Consider the following 23,093-nt stretch of genomic DNA (forward strand, 5'->3'; position numbering starts at 1 on the left):
GAAATACCTGAAGTGGAGAAAAATGGAATTTATTTTTTTTTAGTAAAAAGAAATTTTATTAGCATGTTAGTTGTACAAAGGGGGTTTCACTGTGACATTGGCATCCATGTATACAATGTATTCCCTTAAAAATGGAACACTTTAATAAAATACAAATCCTTTTTTACATGTTGAAATATTTTTATTTAGACTAATTTATTCAAAACAGTTATCCTTATGTGAATTATTTAAAATATAATAAAAGTTTAAATTTATTTTTATTTAAACAGCTGCCCATTTGTAGTTATCATATATAATTGAAATAAAGCTTTGTCATAGAACACCAAAGCTAGATTTTGTTAGCAGATTTAACACCATTTCAATTTGCTGTTTTATTTCATTAGAAGAAGCCAATAATTTACTGTTTCCCCAAGTGTTTTCTAGCTATGTAGGAAATGTGACTATTTTTGAAAAAAGATTTTAGATGTTTTAAAAAGAAAATAATGCTCATTAAAAAGCACTGTCTTTAGGTAGATGGTGTGATAGTTGCACAACAATGTGAATACACTGAATAACACTGATGTGCACACTTAAAATAGTTTTAAAAAGGAACCAATGAGATCATGTAAAATTTATGATGAAAATTTACATTATTATATAAATTACAAAAGACTTTGTAGAGTATGCATGTACAGTTCCATGTAATAAATGGATGTATGAACATGAATGAATGAATGTTGAATTATACCTAAGCTTTAGATGTTTTTAGAAATCATTATTTACATAGGAGTCTGAATTATAAGTTCCAAATGTGATATTTTAGTAGGGGAGAAAAAGTATAGAAAGTCTTTTTTTAGGCATTTAGACATTATAGGGTAATTTCTTGTAGCTGATTTGATTATGCACACAATTTGTGTAGCATAGAGGGCATGATGGTAAGAGCTTTTTGAGAGATAAAAATGTACTTTTCAGGTTGGGAATGTTGCTTGGTGGTAGAGTGCTTGCTTAGCATGCATGAAGCCCTGGGCTGGATTCCTCACAACCACATAAACAGAAAAAAACAGAAGTGGGTATTGTGGCTGTAGTGGAGTGCTAGCCTTGAGCAAAAGAAGCTCAAGGACAGTGCCCAAGCTCTGAGTTCAAGCCCCAGGACTGGTTTGAACATTTTACTAATCTGTGGGATTTTATAAATTATCCTGTAGTCTTAAACTAAATTTTAACACTAGAATTCAGGTGTATTCTTTAACAATAAAATTCTCAAAAATCTAGCTTGAATATAAAAGCACTTAGTTTCTGTTTTCTATTTTGTTCTGGGTAGTGCTGGAGTTTGGACTAAGGGCCTTATCCTTGCTAAATATATGATTTAATACTTTACTTTCTAATACTTAACAGTCAATCTTATTTATTCCCATGAATAGAGTTACATTAAAAAACTTCTTCATAAATTATATGGAATGTAATCTGTTATAGGTTGATAAGGTAAATTTGATAGAAACTGAAGAGAAAATGTTCTCTCATAAGCCCTAGGCCAATAATAATTTTTAATATTACTTTCTATACTTCATAACTTTGGAAAATTGTAGGAACTTGATAATACAGAAGAGATAGGAAAGAGGGTATATTTTCCCTGGAGAAGTTTCTTATGAATGGTACTGACCTACAGGAGCATCACATTTTCTTTAACCATTTATCTGTTAATATTCACCTACGCTATTGTGAATACCACTACAGTAAATAAACTGTGCAGGCATTTCTATTGTATTCTGGCATAGATTCCTTTAGATACATACCCAAGAGTATAGCTGGGTTATGTGGCAGTCTAGTTTTTTGAGGAACTTCTATACTAATTTCCTTAGTGGTTGTACCAGTTTATTCCCCTATCCTGGCTAGCACTTACTGTTTCCTTAGTCCATTCAGCCATCCAGACTGGAGTAAGAGAGAATAACATATTGAAGAGATATAACAATTGAATAGGAAGGTGGGCTTGGCAAAACTAGATGATGGAATTAGTTTCGGGGATCTTGGTTTGTAAAGCAAGCAGTAAGCCTGTGGACTGTCCTCAGGACCACTGGAAAATAAGAAGAACGTCCTGAACCTACTAAGTGATTCATAAGAAAGAAATGTTGGTTACAAAGCACATACGCTAATTCATAGACTTGATGGCTAAAGAGGTCCAAATTTTTTCATATATTTATTGATTATTTCTACTTCCTTGAGAGCTGTTTAGTTAATTCACCTCTTTATTGATTGATTTATTGCTTTGTGTGGTAAATGTTTTCAGTTTTTAAAATAAATTCTATATATTAATCTCCTAATAGATGAATATCTGTCTCATCACTCAGGTAATTGTTGCCTTTGCTGTACAGAAGTCTTTAATTTAATCCCATTAGTCAATTCTTGCTATAATTTCCTGAGCTATTGGAGAAAATGGGCATAAGAAGATTGTCACTGAAAGTTAAGAGTAAAATTCTAGACATCAAACATTACAAAATACTATGAAAAAATTTAAATTTGTCTTAAAATATTCTTCAAAATATTTTTGAGCTGTTTCTGTAGTATATTTTTTAAGTCCCACTAACTCTGGATTTCCCTTTCCCTAAAAGGCAATTTCTAACAATATGTTTCTTTTAAAGTTAATAATTAATAGTGCAAGAAAAAAAAAACGGGCAGCTGTTCAGTTTTCACAAAGTTCTTTATAGGACATAGAAAGATAATATTCTTTGATTAAAATAAAATGCGTAGCTTTGTGAAAATTTATCTTTCATTTGTTAAATGCCTTTGAGTTGTTAATATCATAGAGTACTAAAAGCTTATTACTTTAATCTTTGCCTAGATTATTAGGTCCAGATTTTGCTTTCAGATATTGTCATCACATCATCTTCAACATGACATTTCCCACCTATCAAAGCATAACCTCAAAGCAAGCAGTTTATAAGTCCCTCAGAAGAGCCAAAGAGTAATCCCTAAACTTGAGCCAAATGCCTGATTTTTCTTGGGTGTTGCCTATATGAAGCCAGAAGCCTTTAGGATATCTTCTTTGGAGCAAGTGGCTTGGCTGTCATGTACACTAGTGATGACATAAGGAATGAGGCCAAAGGCAGTTTTCACTGAGCCTCACACTAGGGTAGTACAGACAAAGCAACCAAGAGAGCTCTGTCTGTCTGTCTGTCTGTCTGTGACCAGGGTCTCCCTATGTTGTCCAATTACAATGCTTGAAAACAAAGTCAAAAGTCTGGCACAGAAAATCATACACTTTTGTTCAGTACTCTCAGAAATAGAGCTGCTTTTGAAAATAAGGTAACTTAGTTAAGAATTGAATAGCATTTTGCTTCAGAAAGGAAACCCTACCAGTGGATTTTCTGGTTAATGAGTAGTTACATTAGTTAAAATGGCATTGGACATGTTCTGTGAGTGCATAGGTGGTACCAGTCTCATTAAAAACAAAAGCAGTGCTGGGCATGGTGGTGTAGGCCTGTAATATCAGCATGTGGGAGACATAAGATTATGAGGTCAAGGCCAGCCTGGACTACATTGTTACCTGCAAGTGCTGATGTGAAATGGAGAAGCCACAGTAAAACAAAAACATCAACATGTACAAACGGTTGGAAACCAAGTTTTTCAGCTCCCCCCCCCCCCCCCCGCAGTGTTATTTGGTTGGTTTTTGTTTGGTTTGTTTAAATGGGCAAGAAATAGATATGTGGCTGGAATAAAAGTCAAGCAGACTAGAAGACACAAATCTAACCTAGTTTTTATGGACCAAGGAACTTGTATAAGTTTTAGTAAAAGGTACATTTTCACTTTTTTATATCACAATAGACATTTTTGTAGACCGAATAACAAGGCAAGAGGAGCTATTCTTTCTTTTGCACAATCCCAACTTGTTAAAAAAGCCAGGTGATCACCAATAGACATTTGTAGACAGAATAACCAGCCAAAAGAAAGTATTAAATCATATATTTAGCAAGGATAAGGCCCTTAGTCCAAACTCCAGCACTACCCAGAACAAAATAGAAAACAGAAACTAAGTGCTTTTATATTCAAGCTAGATTTTTGAGAATTTTATTGTTAAATGAATTGGTACTTCCTGAAGTTTTAATTTCATATAAGTGGCTGCCATTCATCAACTGATTGAATTGATGTCTTACAAAAGTTGGAAATATGGATCATATACAGTAGATAACAATTGAATAGGAAGGTGGGCTTGGACAAAACTAGATGATAGAATTAGATCTTGGTTTGTAAAGTAAGCAGGTAGGCCTGTGGACTATCCTCAGGGCCACTGGAAAATAGGAAGAAAGTCCTGAACCTACTAAATGATTCATAAGAAAGAAATGTTGGTGACAAAGTGCATACCCTAATGCAAAACCAATCCCAGAGCTGAAGAGATTCAGTCGAAAGTTGGGCATGGTTCAGTGGGAAGAGTAATAGAGGGCAGGCCTCAGGCTTCTTTGTGATGTCAACTTGTGATAGTTCATTCCCACACCAACTTCATTTTCCTCATGTTCACTGAAAACTCTGCTCTGTACTTTAGTTTTGTTGATTATCTCGTCACTTTTTATACAGGTAGCATTCCCTGACTCAACTCCTCATCTTTGTCTTAAATATCCCTAAGCATATATTATACCCCATCATTGTCTTTTGACTTGACAATTTTTTTTTCCTGAGGCTATTCTTTTAGGAAATCTTACTAGATCACCACGTAGCTTTGAGTGGAAGAACAGAAGCACTACATCTTTGTGATCAGCCATGATAGGTTAAATTATGTTGTAACACACAGCATGAAAATTTGTTACTCAGCACAAGAGCTTCACATCACATAGTTCCACCATGCGTATGTGAGTGATTCTGCCAGGTGACTGATTTCATCGTAGTAGTTCAGTGACCTAGGCAGCTTTGATTTTTATGCCATCATGATTGCTCCGACAAGGTTTCAAGTTTGCAGTTAAGTGCTTTGACCTGCCTCAACGTTTATTGGCCCCAGATAGTTTCTTAGTCTTACTTAACTGGAAGGAGGATTTGAGGTAGTCTCATCCTTCCATTGGTTTGAAGAAATAAGGAACCAGAATGGGAACTACAGAGTTGTTAGCACAGTTTGTTTGGGCATTGAAAGGCTTGTGTCCTGATTAGAAGAAAGAAATTGTAGTATTTGTTACCTAAGTGTTCTTCCCTGTCTTTCTCATCTGTTCACTTTGTTAGAAGGTCAGGTATCATTTACTGACTTCTGCGGATGCCAATATCTAGAGATGTTTATGTAGACATAAATAAGATGATAAACATATAACTAAAAAATCAAGAAGGTTCTAAAAATATTAAGAAGATCCTGACACCGTTCTTTAATATGCAGTTAGAAAAATTCAAGATTAGCAAAAAGTTCTGCTACCTGAATTGCATGTTGAATTGAATTAAATTTCAGAGAGGATTCCAGGAGTCTAGGGGTTCATTAAAGTTATTAATTCTCTACAAAAGCTCTTAGCAGCTACTCTTGTGGGAAATAAATGTTTTGAATGGAGAGAGATTGCTGGGATGAATTGACCCTTATGACATAAAAATATAAAACATGCATATGCAGATATACATTCCTCTTCTGAAATCATCAAATCTCAAGAACAGAAGAAAATCCACATTGAAGGGAAAAAGAAAACATAGTGGAACCACTTGGACAAAAATACATTGATGTTTTAAATTAGCTGCTGTTTTGTTTAAATAAGAAGGTCTGTTAAAGTGAGGGTATGATAGTGTAGTTACTGCTCCTTGTTAAAATGGCTCGGAGCAAAAACAAATACAGTGAATTTAGGTTTTAACAAAAATAAATTTGTACATGATAGTTAAGAAAAACTAATGGAGATGGTTAGCAATGATGCTTAAGCATTCATTAAGTAAGCCTCCCAAGAAAATGAGTTTAGAAACATTAAGTACATTTACCACAACAAAATGTTCTTTATAACAAGCTATGGTAAAATAAGTTAGTTTCTAAAAGATCTATTAAATATCATAAGTAGCTCTGCAAGGAAAGAGGAAAATCCCTGAAGTCACAGTGTAGAGTTAGGATTTGAAAAATATTTGCTAGAACTAAATTGATGTACTTACTCTACCAAATGATATGATTAGAGACAATGATATTTTGTTCTGTTTATATCTGTCCTGAAACTATTCTTTCTTATTTAAAAAGCACCTATCACAATACTAGGAAATTGCAAACAAGTCCTTAAGTGTTTACTTTTAATCTTTTTTTGCTAAGGAAAGCAAAAAGGCATGTCATATGCTTTAAATCTATGTGTCACAAACTTAAATAGTTTGAGTGCTTGCTTATATCAAGGCATAGTGACTTTTTACTATCCGTGGTATTTCATTTTATTCCATTATAACCTTGTGAGAATTGGGGTCACATATATGCAATAAATTGCCCAAGTACATACAGCTAATACACATTATAAGCAAAATTTGAACAAATTTGTCTTTCATTTTTTTTCTTCCTCTTCTTTCTACTATATTCTGCTATTTCTGAGATTAGGTTTGGGGCAGGAATGAGAGTTATGGGACAAAGTGACTATCATGAAGAAGCCAGGATCTGATCCTAGCCATTCAACAAGTCAGCCTTACCTTGTTTCATGGCTGCTTTTCATGGATTGGACGAATGACTGCTTGTGTGTCTTTCCCATGTCTTTTGTACTGCTTTAAGCTCAAGATACTGTTGATAAAAGCATTTCATGTTAAATTGTATATTTGACTAATACTCTGATTGAAATATTTTAATTCTTTGAAGCGAACTTAATATGTACCACATCCATATTATCTGAGAATTGATTTAAAACTGGGATTAAGACATTCAGAGTAAACTGTGAAAAGCTATGCTACAAATTAGAAAAAAAAGTTTAAGAAAATTTATATTATTGTAGTACAAGCTATTTTGATTCGTAGATGAATTTTAAAAACAGAATGCTTTTTTTCTTCTGGGCTGGCCCTCGGGCTTGAACTCAGGGTCTGAGCTCTGTCTCTGAGCTTCTTTGTGCTCAAGGCTAGCGCTTTATCACTTGAGCCATAGCACTGCTTCTATTCTACCTTTTCTGAATAGTTTATTGGAGATAAGAGTCTCACAGACTTCTTTGCCCTGGCTGGCTTCCAACCACTATCCTCAGATCTCAGCCTCCTGATTAGTAGATTATAGGTGTGGGCCACCAGTGCCCTGCTTTGAATGCTTTTTATTGACATAAGTTTTATACATACTAGCACATTAATATTTTTTACTATATATTTGACTTCTACAATATGATAGCATATTGCTTTTTACAAAAACACTCAAGTTCTAGCCAGGTCCTGGTGTCTCATAACTGTAATCCTAGCTATTTATTCTATAGCATGAGACGTAAGGATTGTGATTTGAAGCCAGGCTGGGCAAAAAAGTTACAAGTCTCTTAACTCCAGTTAACTAGTAAAAAGCTGGAAGTGAGATGTGGCTTAAGTGATAGGGTACCAGCCTTGTGTTCTAAAAGCCAAGCAACAACACAAGTCACAGAGTTCAAGCCCACGTACTGGCATGAAAAATTAAACAAAACACTTAAATTCTTCAAATTTTCCAACAACTTATCTTTTTCTTTTTTCTTTTGCCAGTCTTGGGGCTTGAACTCAGGGCCTGAGCACTGTCCCTGGCTTCTTTTTGCTCAAGGCTAGCATTCTACCACTTGAGCTGCAGCACCACTTCCGACTTTTTTCTATATATGTGGTGCTAAGGAATTGAACCCACAGCTTCATGTATGCAAGGCAGGCACTCTACCACTAGGCCATATTCTCAGCTCCCCAACAGCTTATCTTACTCTGTTCATGAGCAAATCTTCTGAAAATTTATTCTGTCATCATTTTTGTTAAATTTGCATTTATCAGAGATTTTGCAATTTGATCCCAGAATCCTCATGATTTCATATCATATTTTGAATGATTCTAACTTCACTTTATAATTGAACTAAATTTTCTTGATTTGTTGAAAAAAACCAATTTCTTTGAATATACGTGAACATTGTATAAGCTGAGAAATATCATTTGATTTATTTTGTTCATCAGTACTTTGGTGACATTTGTTTCTCTATGGATTGTTTTGGCTTTTAGAACTAGGACGGACTAATTTTTAACACTTAGTAGAACATTTCACTGAATCTCTTACTTATTTGTATCATTGTATATAGTCCTTATCTCAGAAAAATTATAATCCTAACAGAAACAGCCAGACAAAGTTAATAATGTTCCTACCTGTGACAGTGATAATGACTCCTTAGAATAAGACTAGGAAGTTTATATAGTAATCTTTCCATAACTGAGCAAGGCCAGTGTTAATCATCTGACTTCATGACAAAGGAACTGAGAAAATTCATTCAGGTGGTAAATGTTTTAAGAGTTAATGGCAGCCATTCTGAATACTAAATTGTGTTTTCACTATCTTTGGATTATGTGGTCACTTTAGTTCTTTTGTCTTATAAATTATGGTTTTTGGTGCATTATAAAATTCATAAAAATATGGTTAGCCTATAGTTGTAGAAATACATCTCTAGGCTTATATGCAGTGAGTAAAAGCTGTTTCTCCTCTTATTGATGAGTATTCTACAAATATCTAACCATACTTCAGTGAATTCAAGTCACAAGGGAATGGAAGAGGTAGAATGAATGAAATTGGATTTTCATGAAAAGTCATAAAATATACTGATGTTTAAAATATTGCTTGATTGTATCAAATACAACCAATTCTAATACCTTATTTTTGAAGAGAAAATGGTGTCCTGTTTTCTAGAGACTTCTTAATGGAAACCAATGATTGCCATTGGAATTGCTATTTTACAATAGAACCAATTAACTCTAAAATATCAGAATGCAGTTTTGATACATGCAAGAATTGAATAAAGGAATTTGAGATGCAGTTAGGTCTGTAAGTTCAAAAGTGTTTCTGATTTCAGGTTTTGGGGATCTAGGAATATTTCAATACACTTTACTGGTACTTCAAAGCCTAAAACTTTATAAACATATCAGCACTCAAAAAGTTACTGATTTTTGTAGGAGTAATGGGTGTCATGCCTGTATTCTTAGGTACTTGGGAGATGGTCCATAGTTGTTGGAGGCCAGCTGGAGCAAAAAATACTGTGAGAGAACACCCTCTCTCCCAATCACATTCTCTTATCAACCAATAGTTGGCATCCTGGCAACAAATGAGAGCTTATCTTAAAAAATATGTAAATCTCTCATAGGGCTGGTGGTATGGCTCAAGTGGTAGAGTGCTTGCCTAGCAAGTTCAAGGCCCTAAGTTCAAATCTCAGTCCATACCCCACCTCACATCCCTCAACAAGATTTGTAAGCTTGAAAATTTTCAGATTTCTTGTTTTGTTTTTAAATTAGGGACACTCAAACTTGTATTTTAGTTTTCTGTAACTGAGGAATGCAGTTTTGAATACTAGCCTCAGCTTATCCTATGATTCATTTTCAGGTATATGCAAGTTTTATTTTTTATTCAAAGAACAGCTTTGATCATAAAGATACTGTTTGTATTGTTGTTGTTTTTTTAAACCCATATCAACATCAGTCAATGAGGAAGGAATCCAAATTACCCTATTAGGCACAGAGAATGTCACAGTCCCAGAAATAATGGTGTTCTTGAATAATGGTTTCTGAGGTCAGTAAAATTTCAGAAAGTATTGCCTTTTTTTGCTCTTGTGCTCTAGTGTGCTGGGATTGAACAGTGAATCTGTGTTCTATGTAGCCATAAGGTGTTACTGAATTGTCTTTCAGATTTAGATCTTTTGGTTTCTTATATTATTTCCTCCTAAGAAAATGGATAGGATGGCTGGCTTTTTGTTTTACAACTTATTTCAATTCTATATAATCATATTTTTGGTGTATTATGTCCTAATGGACTTGCTCTACTGTTACTACTCACTTTGAATGTTTTAAAACTACCAAGTATACTCTTTGGATATGATCTTAGGGTCTGGGGATTACTATTTTAAAGTCAGTCTTCCCACCAGCTTGTCTGCTTTGAACTTATTTCTGTCATTCAGGAAATCTTGCGAGGTTCCTTCTTAGGCAATAATATACGAAGGGTGAAAGTTCAGTTTGATTGCATCTACTGATCTTTATAATGCCCTAAAGCATGAAGACTGATCTTTTATAATTCTGACTTAGTGCGATTTTAGCTATATTCATATGTACTGAAACTTCTATACAAACCAAATTTTTACAGAGAATTTACCAATTATAGTTAATTGTGTGTAATCTTGAAAAAAAGTTTATAAACTCTTAACTATTTTGTACCTGCTACCTCAGAAATCCCCTTTGAGAGAAGTGGAAAATTTAATCTCTTACCTATGCTGTGAAAATTGCTCAAAAGCTACATCAACACGGCCACTACATTTCTGTTCTCTATGTTTTAGTTCCCCCTGATTTTTATTAAAAACATGTTTTTTTTTCCTTTTTATTGGTGCTAATGATCATGCTGTTTCCTTTCTTTTATCCTGTTCATATTCCTTTTAAAACCTATTTTCTTTTGTCTACATTGTTTCTACCAGATTTCCTTTTCTCTGTGTGTGTGTTGTGTGTGTGTGTGTGTTGTGTGTGTGTGTGTGTGTGTGTGTGTGTGTGTGTGTGTGTGTGTGTGTGTACACGTACCTGTTCTGGAGCTTAAACTCAGGGTCTGGGTGCTGTTTCTGAGCTTTTCTGGCCAAGGCTAGTGCTCTATCACTTGAATTACAGCTCTGTGTCGAGGTGTTTTGTTGCTTAGTTGGGAGTTTAAGGCTCATGGATTTTCTTGTCCTCGCTGGCTAGCTGGCTTTGAACTGCAATCCTCAGCTCTCCTTGAATTGCTAGGATTACAGGTGTGAGCCATTGGCACCTGGACAGATTTACTTTTTCTACCATCAACTTTGCCCCTGTTTTCAGTCACTGTCAGTTTGCCATTGATACTCTATTAAGGCACAGTTCAAGGTTAATCAGTTAGGCACATGTCCCTGCTACTTGCACACTTGAGTTAGCTGTAGATTGTGATTGTAATTTAGGTAAAGAAATGTTAAAACAAAGTATATAGAAATTATAAAAATGACAGTTTAAAGCTAGACCTGGTGGGTCACACCTATAATTCAAGCTACTCAGGAGCATAAGATCTAAGGATTGCAGTTCAAAGCCAGCCCAGGCAGGAAATTCTATGACACTCTTGTCTCCAATTAACTAACAAAAAGCTGGAAGTGGAGCTGTGGCCCAAGTGGTAGAGCTAGCCTTGATCAGTAAAGCCCAAGGATAGCACCCTAGACCTGATTGTTAAAGTCCCTATGACCAACACCAAAAGGAAAAAAGAAAAGAAAGAAATGGCAGTTCAGGAGAAAGAAGCATCCTACAGGTATCAGCATTTATTATTATAAGAAATAAATCAAGTTCATGATAGTTAAAAGCTTCCTAATTTACTATATTTTCATAGAACTGGTGTGAAAAAGAAAGATGAATTGAATGTGCTCTAAAACATTGAAAAAAAACAGGAAACTAGGAGAGTTGCATCTTAATATTTAAAAACCTGTGATGAGATAAAGGAGATCTTAAGCATCATTCATCACTGGTGGAAATGGAATTCTTAGATTCAATTGAATAGAAAAATGGAGATGTGTGCTTTTGGGGAAGGAGAAGACTTTGGGAGATTCCAGGATGAAGATGATAGACAAATAAAAAGTAGATTTGAGTGGAGCTTTCTTCTAAAAAGAGAATGGAGTGGATTAAAATCCAAGATTGAAAAAAGATGAGGTTGAGAGAGAGAGAGAGGTGGGAAAGGAGAGAGGGAGGGATGGAGGGAGGGGAGGGGAGGGGATGGAGGGAGGGAGGTGAGGGGGAGGAAATGAAAAGTAGGAGTAAGTTGGGTATCAGTAGCTCCTGACTCCAGTCCTAGCTACTCAAGAAGCTATCATCTAGGAAACCACAATTTGAATCTAGCCCAGGCAGAGACTCAGCCTGCAAAAAAAGCAGGAGTGGCAGTGTGACTCAAGTGTTAGGGCATCTGCAGAGTTCAGGCCCCAATATGAGAAAAAAAAAAAGATGGACGAGTAAGTTAGTTAATTATGAAGGAGTAAGTATTTTCATGCATAATAGAACCATGGAATTTATAGAATTTACAAATAATTGTAAATTTATTCTTCTCTCCTTAAAAAAAATAAAACAATGGACTACCTTTCTGTATTGCCTACACTGGCTTCATACTCCTGAACATAGTGATTAAATCCCCATTACATCCAGCTTATGAACATATTTTTAATGGCAATATTTAAACGAACATTTTATGTCTTTTGAGTAAATACCATACCTTACATCATATTTGATTTTTAATCTAGGTTCATTGACTGTTTTCCATATACATACACACATATATACATACATATATACATACATTCATATATGCATATGCATGTATATGTGTGTGTTTCCCCCTTGTATGTATGTATCCATGTGTTTGCATAGATATACATATGTATATACACAGACATATATTCTAAAGGTAGGAAATTTTCTACCAAGTCAATTATTTTGTTATTAATTGTTATCTTGCCCATGAGATAAGAGCTACAATTCATTTAGCAGAACATGAGGGACTAAGGCCAAAATAGTGAAGAGAATTGCTTTGTAAATAAATTGAGGTGAATAGGCAGATTCAGAAAGCATGTGACTTCAGAGCAGATATGGTAGTTTATTTATATAAAATTGAAGCCAGTTGAGAATAAACAAAGAATGAGAACATCTGAATAACAGAGTTTTGCGAAGTATGAGGGAACTTTCTTGGGTTGTGATAAAAATGCTATTCATATGAGATACTTCTTAAAAATCATTGTGTTGAATAAACTAGAAATAAACTGTAATATGTGCATATTTTGCTGTATGCTAATTACATCTCATTCTTATTTTTGGCTGGTTGTGGAACTTGAACTCAGGGCCTGGGTGCTGTCCTGAGCTTTTCTGCTCAAAGCTAGTGCTCTACCACTTAAGCCACAGCTCCACTTCTGGTTTTCTGATGGTTAACCAGAGATGACTTTCCTGCCTGGGCTGGCTTGGAGCTGCAGACCTCAGAACTGAACCTCCTGAGTAGCCTGGACTGTAGGCATGAGCCACCAGTGCCGGGCTCAAAAATTTTAATGAAGGTTAAAATCACTAGAATTCTAAGGGTACTTCAGACTGAAATACTACTTTTATTTTTATTATTTTGACCAAATATCTAACAGTATCATCTTTGTTCTTTGAAGTGATGCTCTAGGAAGAAAAACTACCCAATGCATTTCATTTGTAACTGTCAGGAGCTGAAATTTCCCAGCATAACCTCTTTCAGATTCCTGCTGTTGCTTCTGCACTCTTAGCTCTTGTCAGCAGGTGGTTAACAGTGCTCAACTTAACCTTGCTATTTGTATTCTGTTTTGATTTTTTTCTTTTCCTGATTTAATTTCTTGACATGGATTTCCCATTTTAAAGATTATGCTTGCACCATAGGGGCTGTATGGTAAAAAGACCATCATGCAGATAAGCATACAATAAAAATACTTTTAAAAAATGTGTTTAGATCTTCCTTTGATTTTTCTGTAGATATAGAAGCATTGGCTGTGAAAAATCACTGGAACTAGGGAAAATAAAAACTAAGCTAGCCTATACATGCTATTATTTTTCTGTGATGATTATAGGCCTGTTTAAAATCTGTAAGACTGGGTTAATTGTAGGTTATTTGTTCAGACACCAAAGCAATTCTGAGACTGATGTGTCTGCAGCTAGCCATCACAGAGGGCATCATACCAGAAGCACTTTCTCTCCCTCCCCCACATTAAAGTTGCAGAATATTTTAATAAAATTTTATTATTATTATTTATATTTATTATTAATTATTGTTGTACAAAGGGGTTAGCATTTCACAATTTAGGTAATGAATACATTTCTTTTGGGCAGTGTCACCCCTTTACTTTCCTACGATTTTTCCCTTCCATCCCTGCCCACAAGTTGCATAATTCATTTTCCACATAGTATATACTGAGTGCCATGATTGCATTTTGTTTTGTTTTGTTTTTTTGCCAGTCCTGGGCCTTGGACTCAGGGCCTGAGCACTGTCCCTGGCTTTTTTGCTCAAGGCCAGCACTCTGCCACTTGAACCACAGCGCCACTTCTGGCCGTTGACTGTATATGTGGTGCTGGGGAATTGAACCCAGGGCTTCGCGTATACAAGGCAGGCACTCTTGCCACTAGGCCATATTCCCAGCCCCCATGATTGCATTTGTTCACCCTTCCTCCCTCCCTTTTTGTGCCCCCGCTTTGAAGCCAAAAAGCGAAAAACAAAAACTCAAAAGACACACAAACACCACCATCACCAATACCACCACCAACTAAAATAACCAATGTTTCCATTTCCTGGAATTCATTTTGATAAATTTTTATTTTATTTTTTATTTTATGTTTTATTTTACATGTTCAGGAGAGTTACACCTTTGAGCTTCTCCCCTACTAGTATATTCCTTTGGTCTGACTATGTGTGTATGCTTAAGAGTTGTGTGTAGATTATCATGTTGAGTTATATTTTAGATCAAGCTTGCACATATGAGAGAATACATGGACCATTTGTCTCTGAACTTGGTTTACCTCACTTAACATGATTTAAGGTCCATCGATTTCCCTGCAATTGACATAATCCTTTTTCTAGTGAATGAGTAAAATTCCATTGTGTATATGTACCATATTTTTTGCATCCACTGTACTAGGGCATCTGGGATGCTTCCATAATTTAGCTATTGAGAATAGTACGGCAATAGACATGGATGTGCAAGTATCTTTACAGTATCTTGATTCTGGGTAGATGCCCAAGAGTGGTATACCTGGGTCATAGAGAAGCTCTATGGTTAGTTTTTTGAGCAACCTCCAAACTGCTTGTCATAGTGGTTGTACTAGTTTATGTTCCCACCAACAGTGTAATAGGGTTCCTCTCCCCCCCCCCCCCCATCTCCAAAAGTTCTTGCTTAGCTTATGCCTGTAAGTTCAAATGTTTTTCTTCCATCTTGCAATAGTTTCAGTGTTTCAGGTCTGATTTTGAGGTCTTTGATTCACTTGGAGTTGATACTGGTGCACAATGACAAACAGATCTAGTAGGACCTACTCTTAACAGATAAAATGTAGGTAGAGACTTGAAATGGTGGCTTCTTACCTGTGGCCTTGTACTTTCTGAGCTTAGGAGTACCTGTGGACATGTTCCACACCAACCCCAAATCATTGGGTAATGGTTCTGGGTGGCTAAGGTATGTATTGTTTATTCTAGGTCTACCCAAAAGGTAATAGGTGAGTTCTAGGACTTCTCCTTGCCAGACATACCTTTCAGGCTTTTGTCTCTTTGCCTACTAATAGAAGAGTTTATAGCTTCCTTACATCCCAAAGGAAAAGGTAGCTGCAGGTAGATGCTCCTTTATGTCTCCCTGTACTTTTAACTTAACATTTAAAAGGTGATGAGAGGGGAGCTTGCTGCTCTAATTTTTCAGTTTTTACTTCCGGATTCTACCCTATGAGCCCAAGTCTTTTAATATTTAATTCATTTTAATTTTCTTGTCTCATCTGTCTTGCCATACTATAATATTAAAACAGATTTGGTGACACAAGCCTGTAATGCCAACTACTTAGGAGTCAAAGATTGGAAGGATAGTAGATTCAAACCAGCCATAGCCAAAAAAGAAAAAGAAAAAAGAAAAAAAAATAGCACGACTGCTCAGATCTAAACCAGTAACCCAAGCATAGTAGAGTGCATTTATAATTCCAGGTATGTGGGAGCATAAGTATATGGACTGCAATCTGAGACTGGCCCCAGAACCTCCCCCTTAAAAAAAAACCCCAAACACAAGATTTTTATCCAGCAAGATAACTAAACAAAAGAAAAGGGGTTAGGACAAAGGCTCAGGTGGTAGAGTACCTGCCTACCAAGAAGCAGGACCCGTGTTCAAAAAACTGAGTGTCACTGTAACATAATTAAGCTTTTGCTGAAAAGCACCAAGTCCTTACTTGAGCCCATGAATGAACTATAGCAGAAGAGCTTACTTGTCTCCATTTTGTCTCTCACTACTCCAAGCCACTCTCTCTGCAGTCACTTTATAATAACATTGAGTTCCAGGAAGGACAGGACTGCTAGACAACAGCTTTAAGGATGGGGACCAAAATTACCAGAAGGAACAAGAGAGTCTTGGAGGACAGCTCACCCCCAAATGAGGACAGTTACCTATAATGAGGCTGTTACCCTGGAAGGAGGAATCATCTCACTGAAACTGTATTTCTCCCCTCAGTGCTAGCAGCAATAACAGCTTATTAGACGATAACAATCTGGAACTCTCTGAAAACCAGAATTGAGATAATAATCAATCAGGCCACACATTGACTAAGACTGTTTAATTATGCATACTTTTCTCTCTTACACTTGCCCCAATTCCTACTCTATTCCTAAAGCTTATTTCTGTACCCTGAAGAAGATGGATAGAAATGCTTACTTCTGCTGACTGCTCTGATTCGTAACACACCTTTCTCTGCTCTTCACCATTACCTGTCTCATTATTTTGTACGTTGAGGCAAGCAGCTGGACTGGACATGGGGAACTCAAGGAACTTGGGCCTACGTCATAAATTTCTGGCTTCACTGCAGAAAAAAAACCTAAATACATAAAAATATATACATGTATGTGTGTAATGGATTTGTGTATAACCTTTCTCTGATATGCATTCTGATTTCCACTATGGTCCTGGTGGTGTCACCATCATCATCATCATTATCATACAAATTATTATTTTTCTGGTACCAGGTCTTAAACTCGAGGTAAAATCCCAGGTCTGAGCCTCCGAGTAGCTAGGATTACAAGTAGGAACCACCACAATATGATGACTCTGGAACAATTATTTTTAATAACAGTGTTCTTGTTCACCTCTCAAAAATTTGGATGATGAAATTATATGGATTTCTTAGTTGATGAAGATTGTTTAACAAACATAAGCTCAGTATTTCATAAAGTGGTAGATGCTTTAAAATATATTAAATACAAATGTTCATTAACTGTTCTTCAAAACATACTCTAGAAAAAAGAGATTATAATTACCATCATATAAAACATGCTTTTATCATTGCTTAGAGAATTGACATGAGCTATCTACCCAATACAGGTAATGACATATAATCTTTATAACTATGTTTTAATTATGAATGTACATTTTAAATAATAAATTGAATATTAAAATTTTTCTCATTTCTAATTATTAAGGTAACCAATCATAGGCTCAATATTTTTAACATTTTTACAGGGGTTTCTGTTTTTTGGGGGGAGGAGCAGTTGGTTGTGGAGCTTGAACTCAGGCCTGGGTACTGTCTCTGAATTCTTTTGCTCAGGGCTAGGGCTCTACCACTTAGAGCCATAGTGCTGTTTCATTGTTTTTTAACATTTTTAACTCATATTGAACCTAAAAAACAAATAATTTAAGTAACATTGTTTTTAAGAACTATTTTAGATTTATCTTTTTTATTTATCCTTTGAAGACAGGTTACTTCATTTAAATTCTTGTCTATATTTCAACATGTACATTGGAAGTAAAGTAAGTAAAGCATGTTTTAATAAGAAAATTTATTTTCTGGTTAAATGATATCTGACTGAAGAGAATTATAGACACCAATTATTAAAGTTACTATCCTTCATTCACCTAATTTTGCCTTAATCTATGACATTAAACATGCAGAACCCATAATTTAATTATCACTTGTTAATATTGGCTCGAAATAGGTCTCCTTTCAGGATGAAACTTAAATGAGGAGCCAGTTAGAAATAGTTATCAAATGCCAGTTTTGCTGTCTTAAAAGAATGCTGTGTTAAAATATTATTTTTAATCCATTTATCATTTTGACTTATATATTATGTAAATATTGAGTTTTTTCCTTAATATATTATCCTTAGAAAACTAAATAATGTGCACTCTTATTTTCATTTGTAAATCAAAAGATGTAACAAAACATCAGAGATTATAGTAGAATAAGAAGGTTAGCTCATGCTACAATCCCATTGTATTCCCTGCAGAAACGCATTGTTTACAGGGATTTATTAGAAACTTTGTCCTCTGTTCTCTCCAGATATATGCACCGTTCACTGAAATCTAATTTTATCAGTTTACCCTAATTTTATCAGTCAAGCTCTAGGAAATTAATTTGTGCTAACTAAACTCACAAGAGATTGACTTATAAGCTAGCAAATTACTTTTTAATTTACTATGGGAATGCTACCTGATAGAGAAAAATCCATTCTGTAGTTTTGAGTTCCCACTATTTCTAGCATAGGCACTTCAGTGACTGTAAAAATGAAAAACAGTCCCCATCCTCAGTGAGTGTATAATCCAGTGAGAGAGCTAAGATAATATATAGTAGAAGCCAGACTTCAGGAACTGGATGATTGATATTAGTGGTTAAGTTTGTAGGGTGGTCACCTTCTGCGAGGTAGACTTTTCTACTTCATAGTTAGGATAACAAGTTGAACTTTATTGGCTATGTTTTAAGTGTTAGTTCCCAAGCCATTACTAGATAATAAAGGATCTTAACCTCTTTTCTCTTTACATTCCTATATAAATAACCAAGACCAGTTATCACTATGTAGAATACCTTTTTCAGAGTACACTGCTAAGATAATGAATCTTAAGAGAGGACAGGACAGGTATCGGTGGACAGGTTTTCAAAGCTACCTTGAAAACTAATGTGATGCTAGGGTGGTGAGAGGGCCAGAGGGGGCGGGGGTGTCTTCTCACAGTGTCTTAACATATGCTCTCTGTTTTTGACCTACGTTTTTAAAGTGTCTTAGGTTTATATTTTCTGTTCTTATTACAGAAAAATATATCATCCATGAAGCAGTGGTTTGGAATAATTTCACAGCCATATAACAGGATTTTTATTAACATCATATGTCCTTCCAAACATACCATGTAGCCAGCTAACGTTCAGTTCTGTGTTATCTGACTATGGATCATTTACCAAGAAATCCAACCTCTGGCCTTGCTGTTATTTCTCTATATTAAGTCATGTAAGCCTCAGAGCCCGTTATACTTGAAGAATGACAAAATAGTCTCATTTAGCAAGCACAGTGAAGCAACAGTAATTGGTACCCCTACATCTAAAGCATGTTGCTGTGTGACCTTACTTATAGTAAGAGTAGTTTTCAGGGTGGTTATTACTTATTAGTATTGTTAATGATATACTATGTTTTGCCTAATAATTTTTACAGTTAAGTCACGATTATTTCCAACCTTACGAGACCAGGATCTGAATGATTTGTAGATGCTTTGATTTGAAGGCCAGTGATATAGATACTTTAATGTTTTTCACCATTTCTCTTTCCTGGCTATTATGAAGAATATTGGAAGAACCTAGAGGAAAATGCTTTTGAGGATCTAGCATTGGAGGAGTGTAAAGCTCAGGCTCTGGAATCCAGTAGTTTGTGTATTTTACTGATTCTATTTATTGATTGAATAACCCTCCAGCTGGTTACTTTAAACTTTGTAAGTCCCAAATTCTTTATCTCCTTAAGTGTTTGGGGGACAATTAAATAACATTAAACTATTTAGCACAGTGCCTGATAGATGATAATAATTTATTAAATATTTTTTGTTCTTTAATCTGAAGGATGTTTGGAATTTCAACTTTCAACAACTTTTATGTACATCTCTGATGAATGTGAATGTTACCAAGTTAAAACTCATTTTTCTTCCTAGTAACTACCAAGCAGATATTTATATCTATCTATATCTTGTCTGTGCATGCTTGTGAGGACATACATATGACCACTCCTGTTTTGGATAGCTTAATGTTGATTACTCTTTCCATGATATTTTCTTAAACTATTATAATGTGAGGCATATTACTGCAGTTGAGAAGTATTAAAAGCAAAACAGGAAATCATTTTTAATATAAAATAAGCTCAGATGTACAAGGTTTTTGTACTTATCTAAAAAGGAAATAGTAAACCAGAATAATCTCAAAGCTGACATCAAAGAATGAAAGAGTACCACAAAGTTTACTTAAAAATTGTATATGTTGTACTTTGATTAGAGTCTGCTAGCATATTAAAGGTGTTTTCTTTTTTTAAAATTTCAAAAGTATATACATTATTCTGGTAATGGTGTGAGTTACACTTAAAGACATATATGTGAAGCTAAAGTCATTTTGTGTTCCAAATTGTAATAACATATAGACTCACTAGACACTGTTGTCTAGAAACCATGTCAAGATCGTGCTTCTTATGTGAGCTGATGGCAGAAGAATTGGTATGCCACATCTGTATAAGTACTGTGCAATGAATTTTATGATCACCTTCTGTTAATTATAAATGAAATAAATGAATTGGCTTTTGTTTATCAATTGATATTTAATTCCCCCTCTCATTTTTCCTTTTGCTTTTATTTTCTTTTGTGGTCCTGGGGATGAAACCCAGATCTCATATGCTAAACAAGCACTCTACCTTACTTATGTTCTTTAAAAAGTATAAAATTTTAAGAATTCATTATGAACATTAATATGAGGATAGGGCAAAAAGCACAAATGTTACACTCACCTGGTTGAAGTTTTGGGGATTCTGTACTAACGTAAGATAGATACTTGATATTTTAACTTTAAAATATTGGTGTGGTAAAACTAAAATTTGCTTGAGAAAATAATATTCTTTTTTTTCTTTTCTTTTTCAAATTTTTATTATCAAACTGATGTACAGAGAGGTTACACTTTCATACTTTGGCATTGGATACATTTCTTGGACGGTTTGTTACCTCATCCCTCATTCCCTCCTCCCTCCTCCCACTTTCCCTTTCCCCCCATGAAGTGTTCAGTTCACTTATACCAAACAGTTTTGCAAGTATTGCTTTTGTAGTTGTTTGTCTTTTTTTTACCCTGTGTCTCTCAATTTTGGTATTCCCTTTCAATTTCCTGGTTCTAATACCAGTATAGACGGTATCCAATATACTCAGAGAAGATTACAGAGATTCTGTAGATACAACCACAGGAAGGTGATACAAGAACATCATCAATAATAGAAGCCACAGATACACATGGGACGTTGAAAGTAGTTACAACTGTGATATAACAATCGTTTCCATAACATGGGGTTCATTTCACTTAGCATCATCTTATGTGATCATAAGGGTATAGCTATTGGGCTCTTGTGATCCTCTGCTGTGACTTGCCTAAACCTGTGCTAATTATTCCCAATAAGAGAGAACATTGGGGGCTGGGGATATAGCCTAGTGGCAAGAGTGCCTGCCTCGGATACACGAGGCCCTAGGTTCGATTCCCCAGCACCACATATACAGAAAATGGCCAGAAGCGGCGCTGTGGCTCAAGTGGCAGAGTGCTAGCCTTGAGCGGGAAGAAGCCAGGGACAGTGCTCAGGCCCTGAGTCCAAGGCCCAGGACTGGCAAAAAAAAAAAAAAAAAAAAGAGAGACCATTGAGTCCATGTTTCTTTGGGTCTGGCTCACTTCACTTAGTATAATTTTTTCCAAGTCCTTCCATTTCCTTACAAATGGGGCAATGTCATTCTTTCTGATAGAGGCATAAAATTCCATTGTGTATATGTACCACATTTTCCTGATCCATTTGTCTACTGAGGGGCATCTGGGTTGGTTCCAGATTCTAGCTATGACAAATTGTGCTGCGATGAACATTGTTATGCTGGTGGCTTTACTGTGATTCTGTTTGTGGTTTTTAGGATAGATACCCAAAAGTGGGGTTGCTGGGTCACAGGGGAGTTCTATATTTAGCCTCCTGAGGAATCTCCATACTGCTTGCCAGAGTGGCTGAACCAGTTTACATTCCCACCAACAATGACATAGGGTTCCCTTTTGGCCACATCCCATCCAAGAATTGTTATTGTTAGTTTTCTTGATAAAGGACATTATTACTGGGGTGAGACGGAATCTCAATATTGTTTTGATTTGCCTTTCTTTTATGGCCAGTGATGTAGAGCACTTTTTCATATGTCTCTTGGCCATTCTCATTTCCTCATCAGAGAAGTCTCTTTGTAAGTCTTTAGCCCACTTGATGAGGGGGCTATTGGTTCCTTGTGGTTTTGTTTTGGAGGAAGGTAATATTTTTAGTTCTGCATATATTTTAGAGATGAGGCCTTTGTCCGTTGAATGGCCAGTAAAGATCTTCTCCCAGTCTGTGGGCTTTCAGTTTATCTTGCGAGCTATGTCCTTTGCCGTGCAGAAGCTCTGCAGTTTGATGCAGTCCCATTTGTCCAACCTTTCTTTGATTTGTAGCCTTTCTGGGTCTTTGTTAAGGAAGTTCCGCCATGTGCCAAGGAGCCCAAGTGTTTCTCCTACTCCTTCCTTTAGTGTTTTCAGGGTGTCTGTTTTGATTTCGAGGTCTTTTTTTTATTGTATATTTTATTTTTTTTATTTTTCACAGTTAGAGTCTTACAGGACATTTTTTTTTCAAATTTTTATTATCAAACTGATGTACAGAGAGGTTACAGTTTCATACGTTAGGCATTGGATACATTTCTTGTACTGTTTGTTACCTTGTCCCTCATACCCCCCTCCCTCTCCCCCTTTTCCTCCCCCCCCCACCCCCGGAGGTGTTCAGTTCACTTACACCAAACAGTTTTGCACGTATTGCTTTTGTAGTTGTTTCTCTTTTTTTACCCTGTGTCTCTCAAATTTGGTATTCCCTTTGAATTTCCTACTTCCAATACCAGTAAGCACGGTTTCCAATATACTCAGATAAGATTACAAAGATAGTTTAGGTATAACCACAGGAATGTGATACAAGAACATCATCAATAATAGAAGCTACAGATACACATAGGACGTTGAAAGTAGTTACAACTGTGATATAACAATTGTTTCCATAACATGGAGTTCATTTCACTTAGCATCATCTTATGTGTTCATAAGGGAATAGCTATTGGGCCTTGTGATGCTCTGCTATGACTTGCCTAAACCTGTGCTAATTATTCCCAATAAGGGAGGCCATAGAGTCCATGTTTCTTTGGGTCTGGCTCACTTCACTTAGTATAACTTTTTCCAAGTCCTTCCATTTCCTTACAAATGGAACAATGTCATTCTTTCTGATAGAGGCATAAAATTCCATTGTG

General features: G+C 35.7%; 1 protein-coding gene across 1 annotated transcript in view; it reads left to right on the forward strand.

Annotated features, from left to right (window-relative positions):
* LOC125358655 (ubiquitin-conjugating enzyme E2 E2) overlaps window positions 1-23,093 on the forward strand; it is a 223,539-nt gene that overhangs the window by 82,292 nt on the left and 118,154 nt on the right. The gene's annotated exons all lie outside the window — the stretch shown is intronic.

The sequence above is a fragment of the Perognathus longimembris genome, chromosome 10 (genome assembly GCF_023159225.1).
Source record: "Perognathus longimembris pacificus isolate PPM17 chromosome 10, ASM2315922v1, whole genome shotgun sequence".
Classification (NCBI taxonomy): domain Eukaryota; kingdom Metazoa; phylum Chordata; class Mammalia; order Rodentia; family Heteromyidae; genus Perognathus; species Perognathus longimembris.